Below are 16,224 nucleotides of genomic sequence, written 5' to 3'. Positions count from 1 at the left end.
TTATGACTATATAGTGTGCACATCGCTTGCAGGGGCATATCCTTTCTTGAGATATAGACTTGAAACATCTTTGTCAATGCACCCTTAAATCACAGGTTGTAATTCATACATATTTGCACAAGAGGGTACTGGTGAGCTAGCTGGTCAGTTGTGTCAGCCATCCAACCATATCTCTCCATTTGCTTTTCGTTGCTCTGGAGCTCATTTTCTTCCTGTCAGATATCTCTTAACTGTAATTTTTTAAAATGCAGGTTGTAAAATACAAAACATAAGTTAGAGAATATAATAGAATGTAATTAAATTGATTGTTGCATATATTCAGCCATAACAAGTTTTTGCAGGTATTTTTAAATTTTAAATGTGCAATCAATTTGGATAAAGTTGAAAAAGGTATTTCACTTCTGGTCGTTGGACTCGAAACTTTAACTCAGCTTTCTCTTCACAGGAAACTGCTCTCTCCCCACAAGTGCTTTCAGACCTGTTGAGTTTTTACAGCAATTTCTGTTCAAACTTCATCTTGGACTCTGTATATTTCATGACATTCAAAAAACAAAACTGTTTTGTGATAGATTACTTGTGAAGAGTTCCCTGGATAACAAAGGAGACAGAGATGAAAATGAAAGACAGAAAGTTTGCATTTGTCACGTTCATTATACAACAGAGAACCAGATTGGGTAGAGAGTTCATGGGGATAGAGAACAAAACAACGAAAAAAGAATGAAAAGAGATTATTAGTGAAAATAAGAAAAAATTAAAAAGTCTTCTGTAAACAAATATGCAGAAAAAGGGTTGTGAAAGGAATCGGACAAATTAGGGACCAAAAAGAAGATATTTGCATGGAGGCAGTTGGCATAGCAAATTACTAAATGGTTACTTTGCCAATGAAGATGCTGCTGCACAGTCACAGTAAAAGAGTCAAAGAGAAAGTAGTTGAGATACTGGATGGGCTTAAAATTGATGAAGAGAACATATGGGAAAAGTTAACACAATTAAAGTTGATTAGTTGCCAGGGCCAGTTTTGATGCATCAGAGAATCCAAAAAGAAGTAGGATGGAAATTGTGAAGGCACTAATCATAATCCAATCTTCCTTAGATACAGGGTGGTGCCAGAGGACTGGAAATTGTAAGTATACATTCTTGTTCATGTGGCAGACTAAACTTTATGCAGAGAAATGCAAACTATTACATTTTTGCACAAAAAATGTGGATAGGAAATTTAAAATAAAGGATACAGCTCTTAAGGCATTGCAGGAACAGAGGGTGCCAGAGTATCTGCACATAAATGTTTGAAGATGGAAAGAAAGGTTAAGAAATTGGTTAATAAGCCATATTGGATCCAAGGCTTAATGGCTAGAGGCATTGAGTACAAAAGCAAGGAAGTTATGGAGAATATTTGTTTGAGTATTGTGTTCAGTTCTGGACATGCTTTAGGAAGATTGTGAACACAGTGCACAATAATTTCAAGCTTTTTATCATCAATGGGCTAAGGAGTGGCAGGTGGAGTTTATTAGTAAGTTTGCAGGTGACACTAAAATTGGAGGTGTAGTGGACAGCGTAGAGGGTTACCTCAGATTACAACAGGATCTGGACCAGATGGGCCAATGGGTTGAGAAGTGGCAGATGAAGTTTAATTCAGATAAATGCGAGGTGGAAAGCAACTCTTAGCAGGACTTAATGGTAAGGTCCTAGGGAGTGTTGCTGAACAAAGAAACCTTGGAGTGCAGGTTCATAGGTCCTTGAAAGTGAGGTCTCAGGTAGATAAGATAGTGAAGAAAGTGTTTGGTATGCTTTCCTTTATCGGTCAGGAGTTGGGAGGTCATTTTGCGGCTGTACAGGACATTGGTTAGGCCACTGTTGGAATATTACATGCACTTCTGATCTTCCTATTGGAAAGACGTTGTTAAACTTGAAAGGGTTCAGAAATTATTTACAAGGATGTTGCCAGGTTGGAGGATTTGAGCTATAGGGAGGCTGAACAGGATGTAGCATCAGAGGCTGAGAGATGACCTTATAGAAGTTCATAAAATCATGAGGGGCATGGATAGGTTATATAGACAAAGTCTTTTCCCTGGGGTGGGGGAATCCAGAACTAGAGGGCATAGGTGTAGGATGAGAGGGGGAAGATATAAAAGAGACCTAAGGGGCAACCTTTTCACACAGAGGGTAGTATGTGTATGGAATGAGCTGCCAGAGGAAATGGTAGAGGCTGGTACAATTGCAACATTTAAAAGGTATTTGGGTGGGTATATGAATAGGAAGAGTTTGGAGGGATATGGGCCGAGGACTGGCACGTGGGACTAGATTGGGTTGGGATAACTGGTCAACATGAACGGGTTGGACCAAAGGGTCTGTTTCCGTGCTGTACATCTCTATCACTCTATGATAGTGGGGTACACGGTAATGAGAGGCATAGATAGAGTAGATAGCCAGAGACTTTTCCCCAGGGCAAAAATGGCTGTCACAAGGGGTCATAGTTTTAAGGTGATTGGAGGAAGGTATAGGGGAAATGTCAGAGGTAGGTTCTTTTCACAGAGAGTGGGTGTGTGGAATGCACTTCCAACTTGGCACCACTCTCATGACCTGTCCTACCTATCCATCTTCCTTCCCATCCTCCTCTTTGACCTATCACCATCACCCCCATCTCCATCTGCCTATTGCACTATCAGCTACCTTCCCCCCCAGCCCAACCCCCTCCCATTTATCTCACCGTCCCCTCACTCCCAGCCTCATTCCTGATTAAGGGCCTTTGCCTGAAACGTCAATCCTCCTGCTGTCTGACCTGCTGTGCTTTTCCAGCACCACACTCTCGACACTAATCTCCAGCATCTGCAGTCCTCACTTTCGCCTTGTCTTACATGGGCTGCTGATGCAAACAACCCATTGTCAGCTACTAATAGTCCCTTAGGCTGACTTTTACCCATTTCTTTGTCTATCCAACTGTTGAAAGTGAGGACTGCAGATGCTGGAGTAGCAGAGTTGAAAAATGTGGTGCTGGAAAAACACAGCAGGCCAGTCAGCATCCGAGGAGCAGGAGAATCGACGTTTCAGGCATAAGCTCTTCTTCAGGAATGAGGCTGGTGTGCCAAGAGGGTTGAGATAAAAGGTAGGGGGGAGGGAATTTGGCAGAGGGGCGTTGGGAATACGATAGGTGGAGGTTTCCTAGGCAGAAGATGAGGCACGCTTCCTCGAGGCGTCGTGTGGCCAGGATCTGGAGATGGAGGAGGCCAAGGACCTGCATGTCCTTGGCGGAGGGGAAGCTAAAGTGTTTAGCCATGGGGTGGTTGGATTGGTTGGTGCGGGTGTTCTAGAGATGTTCCCTGAAACATCCCGCAAGTAGTCGGCCTGTCTTTCCAATGTAGAGGAGACTGCATCGGGTGCAGTGGATACAATAAATGATGTGTGTGGAGGTGCAGGTGAATTTGCAATGGATATAGAAGGACCAATGGGGCCTTGGAGGGAGGTGTGGGCGCATGTTTTGCACTTCTTGCGGTTGCAGGGGAAAGTACCAGGAGTGGAGGTTGGGTTGGTGGGGGGTGTGGAGCTGATGAGGGAGTCGCGGAGGGAGTGGTCTCTCCTGAATGCTGATAGGGGTGGAGAGGAAAATATATCCCTGGTGGTGGGTTCTGTCTGGAGGTGGCGGAAATGACGGAGGATGATACAATGTATCTGGAGGTTGGTGGGGTGGAAGGTGAGGACCAGTGGGGTTCTGTCCTGGTGGCGATTGGAGGGGCAGAGTTCAAGGGCGGACGTACTGGAAGTGGAGGAGAGGCGGTGGAGAGCGTCATCGACCACGTCGGAGGGGAAGTTGCGGTCTTTGAAGAAGGAGGCTATTTGAGTTGTTTGGTAGTGGAATTGGTTTTCCTGGGAGCAGATGCGGCGGAGGCTGAGGAATTGGGAATATGGGATGGAGTTTTTACAGGGGGCAGGGTGGGAGGATGTGTAATCTAAGTAGCTATGGGAGTCGGTCGGTTTGTAGTAAATGTCTGTGTTGATTCCGTCACCCGAGATAAAAATGGAGAGGTCTAGGAAGGGGAGGGGGGAGTCTGAGATGGTCCAGGTAAATTTGAGATCAGGGTGGAAGGTGTTAGTAAAGTGGATGAACTGTTCAACCTCCTCGTGGGAGCACAAGGTAGCGCCAATACAATCATCGATGTAGCAGAGGAAAAGGTGGGGTGTGGTGCCAGTGTAGCTGCGGAAGATGGACTATTCCACATATCTGACAAAGAGGCAGGCATAGCTGGGGCCCATGCGGGTGTCCATGGCTGTTCCTTTGGTTTGGAGGAAGAGGGAGGATTGGAAGGAGAAGTTGCTAAAAGTGAGGACCTGTTCAGTCAGTCGAAGGAGGGCGTCAGTGGAAGGGTACTGGTTGGGTCGGCGGGAGAGGAAGAAGCGGAGGGCTTGGAGGCCTTCGTGATGGGGGATGGAAGTGTATAGGGACTGGATGTCCATCATGAAGATAAGGCATTGGGGGCCGGGAAAGAGAAAATCATGGAGGAGGTGGAGGGCGTGGGTGGTGTCCCGAATGTAGGTGGGGAGTTCTTGGACTAAAGGGGACAGGACAGTGTTGAGGTATGCAGAGATGAGTTCGGTGGGGCAGGGGCAGGCTGAGACAATGGGTCGGCCGGGGCAGTCGGATTTGTGGATTTTGGGTAGGAGGTAGAAACGGACGGTGCGGGGTTGTGGGACTATGAGGTTGGAGGCAGTGGATGGGAGATCTCCTGAGGTGATGAGGTTATGGATGGTCTGGCAGATGATCGTTTGGTGGTGTGAGGTGGGGTCATGGTCAAAGGGGCAGTAGGAGGAGGTGTACGTGAGTTGGCACCTAGCTTCAGCGGTGTAAATATTGGTGCACCAAACTACCACTGCACCTCCCTTGTCTGCTGGTTTGATGGTGAGGTTGGGGTTGGAGTGGGGGGCTGTGTGTTGGAAGGGTGAGAGGTTGGAGTGGGTGAGGGGGGTGGACTGGTTGAGGCGGTCAATGTCACGGCGGTAGTTGGACATGAAGAGATAGAGGGTGGGTAAGAGGCTAGCACGGGGTGTCCAGGTGGATGGGGTGTGTTAGAGGTGGGAGAAGAGGTTGTCAGAGGGTGGGCGAGAGTCCTTGTTGCAAAAGTAAGCGCGGAGGCGAAGCCGGAGAAAGAAATGCTCAATGTCTAGCCACGTGTCGAACTCATTGATCCGGGAGCGTAGGGGGATGAAGTTGTGGCCTCTGCTGAGGACTAATTATTCATCCTCAGAGAGGGGGAGGTCTGGAGGGATAGTGAAAATACGGCAGCGCTGGGAGCTAGGACCTGGTGTGGGACTGGAGCTGGGAGTAGGGGTGGAGTTAGTCGTGGGGCAGAGTCGGTCGTGGGGGTGGAGATTGACGTGGGGACGGAAACCGATGTAGGGGCAGAGATCGACGTAGGGGTGGAGATCAACGTAGGGGGCGACATGGTCCTTGAGCAGGTGAGTGACGTCACTGGGGGCGGAAGTGGCTGCGGCGACGGCCACTCCAGGGGCTGAAGTGGCGGGCTGGGCGGAAACGGCGCTGGTCCCGGTGGCTATGGATCCCGCGGTGGCCACGTATCTGTCGGCGATGGTCTTCCTGGCGATCGTGGAGGCGGTTGTCTGGGCGGCAATCGTGGGGGTAGCATGGTCGGTGGTGGCTGTTGTCCGTGCGGCGGTGGGGGCAGAAGTGAACGGTCCTGTGGAACAGTCCATCTTCCGCAGCTACACTGGCACCACCCCCCACCTTTTCCTCTGCTGCATGCTCTCAGCGCTACCGTATTTTCACTATCCCTCCAGACCTCCCCCTCTCTGAAGATGAACGATCAGTCCTCAGCAGAGGCCTCATCTTCATCCTCCTACGCTCCCGGATCAATGTGTTCGACACGCGGCTAGATATTGAGCATTTCTTCCGCCGCCTTCACCTCCGCGCCTACTTCTTCAACAAGGACTCTCGCCCACCCTCTGACGACCCCTTCTCCTGCCTCCAACACACCCCATCCACCTGGACATCTTGTGCTGGCCTCTTACCCACCCTTGATCTCTTCGTATCTAACTGCCGCCGCGACATTGACCGCCTCAACCTGTCCACCCCTCTCACCCACTCCAACCTCTCACCCTCACAACACACAGCCCTCCATTCCCTCCACTACAACCCCAACCTCACCATCAAACTGGCAGACAAGGGAGGTGCAGTGGTAGTTTGGCACACTGATCTTTACACCGCTGAAGCTAGACGCCAACTCGCGGACGCCTGCTCCTACTGCCCCCTTGACCATGACCCCACCTCACACCACCAATTGATCATCTCCCAGACCATCCATAACCTCATCAACTCAGGAGATCTCCCATCCACTGCCTCCAACCTTATAGCCCCACAACCCCACCGCCCGTTTCTACCTCCTGCCCAAAATCCACAAACCCGACTGCCCCGGCCGACCCATTGTCTCAGTCTGCTCCTGCCTCACCAAACTCCTCTCTGCATACCTTGGCACTGTCCTGTCCACCTTAGTCCAAGAACTCCCCACCTACGTTCAGGACACCACCCACACCCTCCACCTCCTCCATGATTTTCGCTTCCCCGGTCCCCAACGCCTTATCTTCATGATGGACATCCAGTCCCTGTACACCTCCATCCCCCATCACGAAGGACTCAAAGCCCTCCGCTTCTTCTTCTCCCGTCCTACCAACCAGTACCCTTCCATTGACATCCTCCATCAACTGACTGAACTGGTTCTCACTCTTAACAATTTCTCCTTCCAATCCTCCCCCTTCCTCCAAGCCAAAGGAGCAGCCATGGGCACCTGCTTGGGCCCCAGCTATGCCTGCCTCTTTGTAGGATATGTGGAACAGTCCATCTTCCGCAGTTACACTGGCACCACACCTCACCTTTTCCTCCGCTACATCGATGATTGTATTGGCACTACCTCGTGCTCCCACGAGGAGGTTGAACAGTTCATCCACTTTACTAACACCTTCCACCCCGACCTCAAATTTACCTGGACTGTCTCAGACTCCTCCCTCCCCTTCCTAGACCTCTCCATTTCTATCTCAGGCGATCGACTCAACACAGACATTTACTAAACCGACCGACTCCCACAGCTACCTAGATTACACCTCCTCCCACCATGCCCCCTGTAAAAACGCCATCCCATATTCCCAATTCCTCCGCCTCCATGGCATCTGCTCCCAGGAGGACCTATTCCACTACCGAACAACTCAAATGGCCTTGTTCTTCAAAGACCGCAATGTCCCCTCCGACGTGGTCAACGATGCTCTCCACCGCATCTCCTCCACTTCCTGCACATCCACCCTTGAACCCCGCCCCTCCAATCGCACCAGGACAGAACCCCACTGGTCCTCACCTTCCACCCTACCAACCTCCAGATACATCGTATCATCCTCCACCATTTCCGCCACCTCCAGACAGACCCCACCACCAGGGATATATTTCCCTCTCCTCCCCTATCAGCATTCAGGAGAGACCACTCCCTCTGCGACTCCCTCATCAGGTCCACACCCCCCACCTACCCAACCTCCACTCCCAGCACCTTCCTTTGCAACTGCAAGAAGTGCAAAACTTGCGCCCACACCTCCCCCCTCACCTCCCTCTAAGGCCCCAATGGATCCTTCTATATCCATCACAAATTCACCTGCACCTCCACACACATCATTTACTGTATCCGCTGCACCCAATGTGGTCTCCTCGACATTGGGGAGACAGGCCGCCTACTTGTGGAACGTTTCAGGGAACACCTCTGGGACACCCGCACCAACCAACCCAACCGCCCCGTGGCTGATCACTTTAGCTTCCCCTCCCACTCTGCCAAGGACATGCAGGTCCTTGGCCTCCTCCATCGCCAGACCCTGGCCACATGATGCCTGGAGGAAGAGCGCCTTATCTTCCGCCTAGGAACCCTCCAATCACACGGGATGAATGTAGATTTCTCCAGCCTCCTCATTACCCCTCCCTCCACCTTATCTCAGTCCCAACCCTTGGATTCAGCACCGCCCTCTTGACCTGCAATCTTCTTCCCGACCTCTCCGCCCCCATCCCCTCTCTGGCCTATTACCCTCACTTTCTTCCACCTATCGTATACCCCTCCCCCAAATTCCCTCCCCCTACCTTTTATCTCAGCCCGCTTGGCACACCAGCCTCATTCCTGAAGAAGGGCTTATGCCCAAAATGTCGATTCTACTGCTCCTTGGATGCTGCCTGGCCTGCTGTGTTTTTCCAGCACCACATTTTTCAACTCTATCCAACTGTTGTCCTCTCTCTCTACCTTCACCTATTTCCCTCACCCTATCAGAGTAGATAGCAACCCTATCCTAGCGACAATCAGTTCTGAAGAAGGGTCACTATATTGGAAATGTTAACCCTACTTTCTCTTTACAGAAGCTGCCAGACCTGCTGAATTTTCCTGGCAATTTCTGTTCAAGCTCCCTCTACTCTTTAGAACTAAAAGTAAAGTTGCCCGTACATTTTCAAACTGAAAGTAAAGCTGTTTCCACCCTTTTAAACAGAGGCCAAAGCCTCTTCCACTCTGTCCCCATGAAACAGTTCTCAGGATAGATGCATTGTGGAGATCAAATCCACAGCCATGCAACCTCTGCCTTTTTAAACTGGGAGTTAAGCTCCCTCAACACTGCCTCCATCTCAGGTCTTATTTAACTGCACTTCTGGTGACTATGAGGATGAGTCTAAATCAGGTAGGGGGATATAATAACACCACAGAACATCAAGCAGCCTAGCAGGTCAAAGAAAACCTGAGGTTGGTCAGCGCCTCCCTACCACAATTTAAAAAAGGCGAGTCGGCCTGTTGGTGGGGGAAGGGGATCATGTAGAATCATGTTTCACGAAAATAACACAATGCTCGAGCTGAGCATCAAGGTGTCGCCAAGTATTGGAATGTCTGCAAACTGAGACATCCCACCGGCTCCAAGTCACCCGCTCGCGAATATCTTACATACAAACCCAATTAAAATGTTTTCATCTTCGTTATCGATATTTCAACAGATTTAACAGAAGAAGCAGGTTGCTGCCGGTGAAAGCTTTTCGAACAGTCACTCATATATTGGACATGATTTCTGTCCCGCTCCTGCGACAGGCTGGACCATCTCCCGCTAAAATCCCCAGTCCCAGCCCGCCCAAACACCACCTTTGACATCAGACCAGTGTCTCAATAGGATTGTCCGAAAATATACGCGTTACACCCGAAACATATTTTATGAATAGCAACCCCCGGAATGTAAAATTATTCTTCAAAGGAGCGTGTTGTGTTGATCTTGGTTTAAACATGGGCAAAATAGGTGATGACCTAAATCGGTTCTTGCAGTTTTCAAATATAAGGGCGGTCGGTTATAGTAGCAAAGGACCAATGTGGCCATTTCATCAGATAATTTCAGACAAAACCTCCTGTTGGAATGAATTTAATAAAACCTCCGATCATCTGCAATAAACTGGTATTTATTAAGATGTAATCTTATTAGTCTAAGAATGGTTTCACAAGGTATATATTGGGATGAGCTTATCTTTACAATGTCTCCATAACCTTCTTCAGAACAATGTTCACTTCTGCAACATTGTGACCCTTAAATTTTCAAACGAAATGTAATTTAAGATGTAGAATCCTTAAGGTTTCATTCTATAACTGGGTTATTCCGTTCCATTTCATATTTGACTGCGGATCGCTTGCTATCATTTACTGAATAATTTTGATTAGACTTTCTTGTCCAGTTTGTCAATTGCATCCCGTGAATGTTGCCGGAAAACCAATACCTTGTTCTAAAATCTGGTAATAACGAGGTTGTGAATTCGTGCCGAGCGAAAGAAATCCGATTCAGAAACATTTTTCTAAGTTGCCAAATCAAAATGGGCACTTTACAGAAGGCTAGGTCAAAAATTTCTTCCAATTCAAAACAGAAACTCTCTCTGTGGTAATATAGAGAAGGACTTTTCGCAAAAATGAAGTGTCGCGAAGGTGACATTAGGCAAGTAGGGATTATTTATGTTCTGTGTCTGACCGACACACCTCCAGTCATCCGAAACAGGAATAGACAAAAGCCATCGAGCTAATGTCCTTTCCAATGAACATGTAGTATAACCTCTACTACAGGTTTTGGGAATATTGGAAAGGATGAATATAGATAAGTCTCCTGGGCCTGATGGCATTTACCCCAGGATCCTATGGGAAGCTAGGGAGGAGATAGCAGAGCCATTGGCCTGGATTTTTATGTCGTCGTTGTCAACAGGAATAGTACCAGAGGACTGGAGGATAGCGAATGTGGTCCCATTGTTCAAGAAAGGGAGTAGGGATAGCCCTAGCAACTATAGGCCAGTGAGTCTGACTTCAGTGGTGGGCAAAGTCTTAGAGAGAATGGTAAGGGATAAGATTTATGAACATCTGGGTAGGAATAACGTGATCAGGGATAGCCAGCATGGTTTTGTGAAGGGCAGGTCGTGCCTCACAAACCTTATTGAGTTCTTTGAGAAGGTGACCAAGGAAGTGGATGAGGGTAAAGCAGTAGATGTTGTGTATATGGATTTTAGTAAGGCGTTCGATAAGGTTCCCCATGGTAGGCTAATGCTAAAACTTCGGAGGTATGGCATTGAGGATACATTAGAGGTTTGGATTAGGAATTGGCTGGCTGGAAGGAGACAGAGGGTAGTAGTTGATGGATTATGTTCATCTTGGAGCGCAGTTACTAGCGGTGTACCACAAGGATCTGTTTTGGGACCATTGCTTTTTGTTATCTTTATAAATGATCTAGAGGAAGGACTTGAAAGCTGGGTAAGCAAGTTTGCGGATGACACAAAAGTCGGTGGAGTTGTGGATAGTGAGGAAGGAAGTGGTAGGTTACAGCGGGATATAGATAAGTTGCAGAGCTGGGCGGAAATGTGGCAAATGGAATTCAATGTAGCTAAGTGCGAAGTCGTTCACTTTGGTAGGAATAACAAGATGATGGATTACTGGGCTAATGGTAGGCTACTTGGTAGTGTGGATGAGCAGAGGGATCTTGGTGTCCATGTACACAGATCTCTGAAAGTTGCCACCCAGGTAAATAGTGCTGTGAGGAAGGCATATGGTGTACTGGGCTTTATTGGCAGAGGAATTGAGTTCCGGAGTCCTGAGGTCATGTTGCAGTTGTATAAGACTCTGGTGCGGCCTCATCTGGAGTATTGAGTGCAGTTTTGGTCGCCATACTATAGGAAGGATGTGGAAGCTTTAGAACGAGTGCAGAGGAGGTTTACCAGGATGTTGCCTGGAATGGTAGGAAAATCTTATGAGGAAAGGCTGAGGCACTTGGGGCTGTTCTCATTGGAGAAGAGAAGGTTTAGGGGAGATCTGATAGAAGTGTATAAGATGATTAGGGGTTTAGATAGGGTAGATACTAAGAACCTTTTACCGCTAATGGAGTCAGGTGTTACTAGGGGACATAGCTTTAAATTAAGGGGTGGTAGGTATAGGACAGATGTTAGGGGTAGATTCTTCACACAGCGGGTTGTGAGTTCATGGAATGCCCTGCCCGTATCAGTGGTGAACTCTCCTTCTTTATGGTCATTTAAGCGGGCATTGGATAGGCATTTGGAAGTTATTGGGCTAGTATAGGTTAGGTAGGATTCGGTCGGCGCAACATCGAGGGCCGAAGGGCCTGTACTGCGCTGTATCCTTCTATGTTCTATGTTCTATGTTCTATGTTCTAACCTCGATCGTCGAGCGAGTTTGAATTTGTCAAGTGTACCACAGTTTAAGGAACACATCCCAAAGCCCTTCCCATCCAATTAACCCCTGTAGTTATTTTAACAGTTTGGGAACCATTGTTCTGCTATCTACATTGGACATTTTTGACATGAAAAACCTAGTTGGTTCACGAATATCCTTAAGGGAAGGAAATCTGTCGTCCTTATGTAGCCTGTGACTCCAGACAATAATGTGAACAGCCCTCTCAAATGGCCTAACAAGTTATTGGGTTTGAGGGTCCTTTGAAATAAGGAACAAATGTTGATTTGGCAGTGATGCCCACATCCCATGCAAGAACAAGAAAAATAATCAAGGTATTTCTCCTACAGTGGGGCAAGTCCAGAACTAGAGGGCATAGGTTTAAGGTGAGAAGGGAAAGATTTAAATAGGACCTGAGAGGTAACATTTTCATGTAGGCCATGGAGTATGTATGGAATGAAGTGCCAGAGGAAGTGGTGGAGACAAATACAATTATAGCATTTTAAAGGTACCTGCATAGGTATATGAATAGGAAGAGTTTAGAGGCATATGGGCCAAATGTTGGCAAGTAGGAATACGTTAAATTGGAATATCTCATTGGTGCTGATGAGTTGGACCAAAGGGTCTGTTTCTGTGCTGTCTAACTCTATGGCAATATAAGTAGGCTATTCAACCTCTCAAGCTTGCTCCACTATCAATAAGGTCAGAGCTGATCTGTTTGTGTTTTGGGTTCCATGTTCCCACCTAACCCTGATATCCTTTGCTTCCCCTGCTTTACAAGAATCTATCTACATTTCCCTTAAAGATATTTAAGGAATTCTGCCTCCGCTATCTCCTGAGACAATTCTAAACCCATGCATTAGTGACATAACCATTGTATCATCCTCTCTGCCATAAAGAAAATTGCGACTACCTCCAAAATTTGAGATGAGTGTGAAAAGTGGAAATGCCATAAAATGCAGAGATGTAATGAATAGTGAGAATGATAGCAACAGACTTTAACAGAATATAAGCGGAATAGTAAAATGGCAGATCAAATTTAATGCCAAGAAATGTGAAGTGATTGATTTTGGTAGCAAGAATCAGAAGAGCCAATTTAAACTAAGGGATAAAAATTAAATAGGAATGCAAGAACAGTGAGACCTGTAGCTGTATATCCAAATATATTAGAGGGTAGCAAGTGTAATAAGAAGGTTATTAGAAAAAAAAACATTCCAGATGTTTAACTCCATAAAAGATGAACGGTGTACATAAACAAGGAAACTATACTCAACATTTATAAAACAAATGTTAGGACATACATGGTTAATATGAACAATTCCGGACACCACACTTTAGAAGATATGTCAAAATCTTTAGAGAGAGTCCAGAGAATATATATCAGAATAAGTATTTATCAGGATGAGGTACTTCAGTTACTTGGTGAGACTAGAGAAATTGAAATTGGTCGCTTTTGAGCAGTGAAATTTAAGAGAAAGTTTGATGGATGTATTCAAAGTTATGAAAGACTTTGATACAGCAAATGAGTAAAAATGATTTTCAGTGGTAGGAGGGCTGGTGGGTGGTTCATGTGTGGAATGAACTTCCTGAGGAAGTGGTGGATGTGGGTACAATTATAATATTTAAAAGACATTTGAAGAAGTACATGAATACGAAAGGGGTTTGGAGGGAAATGGGTCAGGAACAGCTGGTGGGGCTAGTTTAGTTTGGGATTACGTTCAGCATTGACTGATTGGACCAAGGGGTCTGTTTCCATGCTGTATGACTCTATGGTAGTAAAAGGATACTGATTTAAGGCAATTCAGTATCATAAGCACACCCCAGATGTTTCTGCAAAATGGGCATGAACTAAGAATTTGCATTGGTACATAACGGAGCGTTTCCAAAATAATCAGCTGCACCTTCATTTCTTAAACAGAATAAAAGGTTAGTTTATTACACAAAAATTGCGGATAGTTTCTTAAGCAAAAAGTGATAAAGTTATTACCTAAAATACTCATAAAAAAGATTTCTATGTAAGGATTGAGGTTACACATGAAGATGAAAATGAGTTTAGACACATCACAAGGAAACAAATTTTAAACAGTGAACCATTATGGTAATTTTTATGCACTGGCTCATGAGATGCTGGTGCAGAGTCGATAATGATTTTCAAAAGAGAATGGAATAAATATTTAAAAGCAAAGTACTTAAATGCTTGGGAAAGAAGAGTGGAGTGTGTCTAATTGAATAGTTCTTTGAAAGAGTTGACACAAAGTGGGGCCAATGATCTCCATCTGTGCTGCATCATTTATTGAGTCTCTATTTCAGGTATTTTGATACATCAGCCTCATACTACAATAACATGTTTAATTATTCCCCTAATAAGATATGTGGAGTGTTTAAAGATTGCATATAGTTCAATTGCTACCTCTTTCTGTGTTCCATTAAAGGTTCTTAGAATAAGACGATACTGGCCTTGGAGGAAACCCCAGTAAAGCTGGTGATTAAGACAGACTGGTCTGTATCCTTAAAATGGAGGACCAGTAGAACCTCTATGCTTGCTTTCAAACAGTAGAAGTAGTATTTCAAAAACAATTTGCACTTTAAACCTTTTTTGCCCACCTGGTGGGAGAAACTACTTGGAAACAACAGGTTTATTTTTAAATACTATTTTGCAAACGGTGTGCCATAGGTTTTTGCAAATGTAACTCATGAAATTTTACTGATAAATCTCAAAACATCCATGTGAAACGAATATTGTCATAAAGCTTTTGCATCGAGTTTTTAAAAAAGTGCTCTTTGCTAAACAAAAAGGTAGATGCTGGAGATATGAATCAAACACAAACAGAAATTGCTAGAGAAACTCAGCAGGTCTGGTAGCTTCTATGACAGAAAACAGAGTTGGCTCACTGACCTCGAAATGTTAACTCTCCATAGATGCTGCCAGACTTGCTGAGTTTGCCCAACACTTTTCTGTTTCTTTTGAAAATAACGATTAGTGGATTACGAGTTGACCATTCGTACATCAAGTTTCGAACAACGCATCACTTTATCTTCGATTTGTATTTTTTTCAAAGCTTGCGTAATTTAGTAAAACAGAAGCATTGGGATAAGTTACAAGCTGTATCCACGCGGGGTTTGGTACTAGCATCGCGTCACTGTAACAAACCCACTCTGTTCCACCTTGGGACACACATCAGGAAAGGATTTAATGTGCACTAAACCCTTTACCGCACGGAGCTGAGCATTTATTTAACAATTAATACGATTGCCCTGGCTTTTATTTGGAAACAAGGGGAAAAAATCGTGAACCAATTGGTCTAAAATGTCATTATTGTTCCGATTTTATTGAAACGAACAATTTACTTGTTTAGCTCACAGCGGAGCTCTATTGAGATGAACATTGTTCGGAAAATTAAATTAATGATACCGTGGAGTGTGTTGGTGTTTTATTCACTTCTTCAGTTATTTCAAGGTAAGAACCAAAAACATTCCGTACTATGCAATGTTATCCACAGCTGGTAAATTCTGAAGAGTTGGTCGAACGGTGAGATGCAGTCAAATAGATGTGCTTCACTACGGGAAAACATAAAGGAAGATTTGAAGAAAAAGTTGAGGATGATGAGTTTCATTGTTTAACGCTGTTTAATAAAAGTGTATTTGCCCGGGTTGATATTCAGCACACTGTCTTTGATTTGTTGAGGACAATTGCCAAAAGGAAAGATGTAATTTAATTTCAAAGTCCATAAACCGAGCGAAGGAAATTTCGAAAAAACCTCCGCTTTGTTTTTCAGACTGACGAGCACAAAAAAACCCCCCTAATTCTGACAACCAATAGCTAGTCAGTAAAAACAACGAAAAAATAAACCAGAAGGCGAGGCCCGAAATCCATAGTGCAATTACATGGGAAAGTTATCTTTAAAAACAAAACAAAGTTACCAGTTAGGTTATACTCCAGTGAATATTTGGTGTTGTATTAAGCACCTGTTAAGTTCAATACTAATATTACCTTTATATTACTGTACATGCTTCGTTTTATATGTTGCAAGAGACTTAGACAAATATCTTGTGTCTTTTTAAAAGGATTTTATTGTGAAGGCTCAGCTCGTGGGCAAAACCAGTTTAAAAAGTAAGTAACTTGTATTTTGATTCAAGGAAAGATTTTTTTAAAATCATAATGTTTTAATTTTAAATCTAAGGGGACAAAAAGAATCAGGTATGACAGATGTGGTTACACCATTCATTTCTAACATGATTACACCTGCCCAAGTCAGGTTTTGCATATTTGATTGAGTCAACTTTATAGTATGATTATACAAGATGCTTTTATTTTACCCCCACAGGAACAGATTTAATACAATTCTCCAGAAACGGAATCTCCTAGCAATTGAGGTATGTTATACTGTAGTAGATGAACTGTTTAAAAAAAACCCTGACTTGACAAAGAACTCTTTGTGTTGCTTGCAGGAAAATTGCCTTTAAAAGCTGAAGTTTCAGCTTTTCTGCTTAGTTCAGACATTTCAAATGACATTGG

The sequence above is a fragment of the Hemiscyllium ocellatum genome, chromosome 19 (assembly GCF_020745735.1).
Source record: "Hemiscyllium ocellatum isolate sHemOce1 chromosome 19, sHemOce1.pat.X.cur, whole genome shotgun sequence".
Classification (NCBI taxonomy): Eukaryota; Metazoa; Chordata; class Chondrichthyes; order Orectolobiformes; family Hemiscylliidae; genus Hemiscyllium; species Hemiscyllium ocellatum.
Note: the sequence above shows the minus strand (reverse complement) of the source record.